At 38.3% G+C, this 2,862-nt stretch overlaps 1 long non-coding RNA gene across 2 annotated transcripts; it reads left to right on the plus strand.

The window, feature by feature from the left end:
• Window positions 1-768: 768 nt before the first annotated feature.
• On the plus strand, window positions 769-1,959 carry LOC134442976 (uncharacterized). Of its 2 annotated transcripts, XR_010033524.1 has the most exons (5): window positions 769-1,023; window positions 1,112-1,294; window positions 1,440-1,587; window positions 1,695-1,782; window positions 1,910-1,959. It is a non-coding gene; the product is annotated as an uncharacterized LOC134442976 (long non-coding RNA). The 2 variants fall into 2 exon arrangements; XR_010033523.1 differs by having other exon boundaries at window positions 1,440-1,782.
• The last annotated feature ends 903 nt before the right edge of the window (window positions 1,960-2,862 follow it).

Below are 2,862 nucleotides of genomic sequence, written 5' to 3' on the forward strand. Positions count from 1 at the left end.
GTGTGTGTGTGTGTGTGTGTGTGTGTGTGTGTGTGTGTGTGTGTGTGTGTGTGTGTGTGTGTGTGTGTGTGTGTGTGTGTGTGTGTGTGTGTGTTGCAGCAGGCTGTGTGGAGCTAGAGTGGCATGGGGGTGGGGGTGTATTTCTAGTGTAGATTCATTTACTGCTAAGTCTTTGACATGCATTGTAGTTCATTTTATCCATTTTAGTATACCAGCCACAGGCACAAGTTACCATCAAACCTTCCTGCTCGATTGAATGCAATGCTACTGTCATACTATGTATCTTCTTAACTCATCAGTTTTAATCCTGTGTGTATTTTTGTCAAGTATGTTTGTAAACTGAAATTGTGTGCTTACATTTATGTTGGTGTTGTAATCTGTGTTGGTGGTGTTGTTGTATCTAAATTTCCCCACTTTTCATTGCGTACAAATTGCTTGCATTATATTATTGCATGTTACTGCTGTACAGGCTGTGCGAGACGCAGCAAGGAGAGACCAGGCTCAGGCAGAAGACAACACCATGGACCTCAACACATTCCACACCCGGTGGAGATGGACGAGTGACCTGACCTGAGATTTCGTTTTCTTTTCAGATCTACACCTCCACCACCATCATGTACGTTTTTTCAGTTATTTGATGTGTTAGTATGGGTTTATGTTTTGAAATTATATGCATAAGAAGCCCACTATTAAAGGAATGACATTAGTGTCATCTTTCTATCCAGATATGTAAATGCCTCACAGCTGTGAAGCTGCAACTCCCTCCCAAACTCATGGCACAGCACCCAGCCATTCGGAAGATTTGAGGCACAAACATCATCCATTCAAAAACATCTGGAATGGTAAAGAGGAGGGGGCTTCTGGTATTGCTGTTGTTATAAAGTGTATGCGCTCCGTGTACTTGTTGATGTCCATACAGCAAAAGTGTTTTGAACTAAAATGAATTTCATCTCAATTCCACCTGTAGTCCTGGAGGAACACAAGAAGACCCTTTTGAGGATAACAGAATTCATAAAGTACATGGTAAGTAGGCCTACTACACACATATTCACATACAGTATGATGTGTATATTATGTTCCTACACTAAAATGAATTATATCACAAATGTAGCCATGGAAGAGCACATGGGGCCAATGACAAGGAAGATGGAGGTTATGGAGAGGAAGTCCATGACTTTGAAGGCTGCCATGGCTTTGAACATGCCACAACCTGCTGTTGGTCCAGTGCAGCAGAGAGCATAAGCTGGGGGAGCTAGCCAGAAGCCTAGCTCAACCAGAAATGAGAAACCAAATGGTAATTATTTTGGCATAATTATGTGAATTATGTGTTGCTGTATATAATGTATAATGTACTGGTTTGGCTAATGAAGATAGACAACATAATGTTTTCCATATTAGTTTTCATATTTCATTTTCATCATCTGCTTTAATTTTTGTAGACCTTGGGAAAGCCTGGGATGGGCGAATACGGCAGCTGCTGTCCGCCGTGGGTGGCTACCCACACACCATGTCCTGGGACATTACAGCCTGAGGAGGAATAGAACGTGCATGCATTCCAGAACCTGACCCTTTGCAAAGTTATAACAGGTAAGATTAGCAGGTATATTCTCCGTAAAAAATATCTGTGTAAATCTGTGTTATGCCAAGTTTGATTCAGATTTAAATGTCCCACCTTTCTTTACATCCATTTGCAGAGACCTACACGCAGAACTTCTCTGTCCTGCAGGAAGCGAATATTGAGAATAGCATTGGGCATACTCTGAAATTTGGACTACACAGATGGTAAATTAAACTTCAGTGTGTCTTTTATCAATCAATTAATAGTCACAATAAGCTAATTAAATGATATTGACATGACATTGGTAGGCTACTAAGTTGGTTTAAACTTTTTATTTATTATTCTTTTTAGGTCAGCTGGTCCTCAAGACTGAAAACACACACCAACATTTTTATTTTCTGTATTTTATTTATAGTTTTTATTTATTTATTTATTTATTTATTTTACTTTGAGCCTTGAAGGCATTTTATGATGAAATTGTAATATAATGTTGCTCTGTTCTCACCCATGTTGAATTCCTGATATTTGTCAATTAGGCATTACCTCAGCCTCAAGACTGGAAACACATTATATTCACTCACATCCATTTTTGCCATCTTCATTCTTATTTTGTGCATTTTACATTGTTTGGTTTTGTTGTTTGTTTGTTTTTTCTGCCTTGTTTGCATTTTATTATGAAAAAACATTGTAATGTTGCACTGTTACCCTCTTACCTATGTTGTATTCCTGATATTTTCCTATTAAACATCATCATCCTTCAACATTTGCCTTGTCATTTCAAATGCATTCAACACTTTAATAATGAATTAGACCTACAAACTACAGAAATATGACAACATTATGGGCATTTCCCATTATGTTGTCATATGTCTGCAGCTTGTAGGCCTAATGGGAAATAGCCTATGCAAGAAGGTTACTATTATGTTGTAGGGAACCTTTTGAAAACCAACATGAACACGAATAAAGGAACGGTGAAAAAACGTAGATGAACCGACCGGGAACCATACAAAAAAACGTTCAGGGAACAAAACAAAAAACTTTCCTGTTAACCAAATTATAACCATAACAGACCCAAAAAACAACGTAAAATAACCGAAAAAAAAACAAAGCCTCATGTTCCGGGAACATTCTCGTAACGGAAAATTGTTAGTAGGGAAGGTGGAGAAATCAGATAGAAATGACGAAGAGAACTTCGGTGGACGGTACAGAACAATCATAATCAGTTTGAGGTTTGCTTGGACCCTCATTGCCATGTATTCAAATGAAGAGAAAGAGCCCAGATTCATCTTAGTACAATTAAATTT

The sequence above is a fragment of the Engraulis encrasicolus genome, unplaced genomic scaffold (genome assembly GCF_034702125.1).
Source record: "Engraulis encrasicolus isolate BLACKSEA-1 unplaced genomic scaffold, IST_EnEncr_1.0 scaffold_272_np1212, whole genome shotgun sequence".
NCBI lineage: Eukaryota > Metazoa > Chordata > Actinopteri > Clupeiformes > Engraulidae > Engraulis > Engraulis encrasicolus.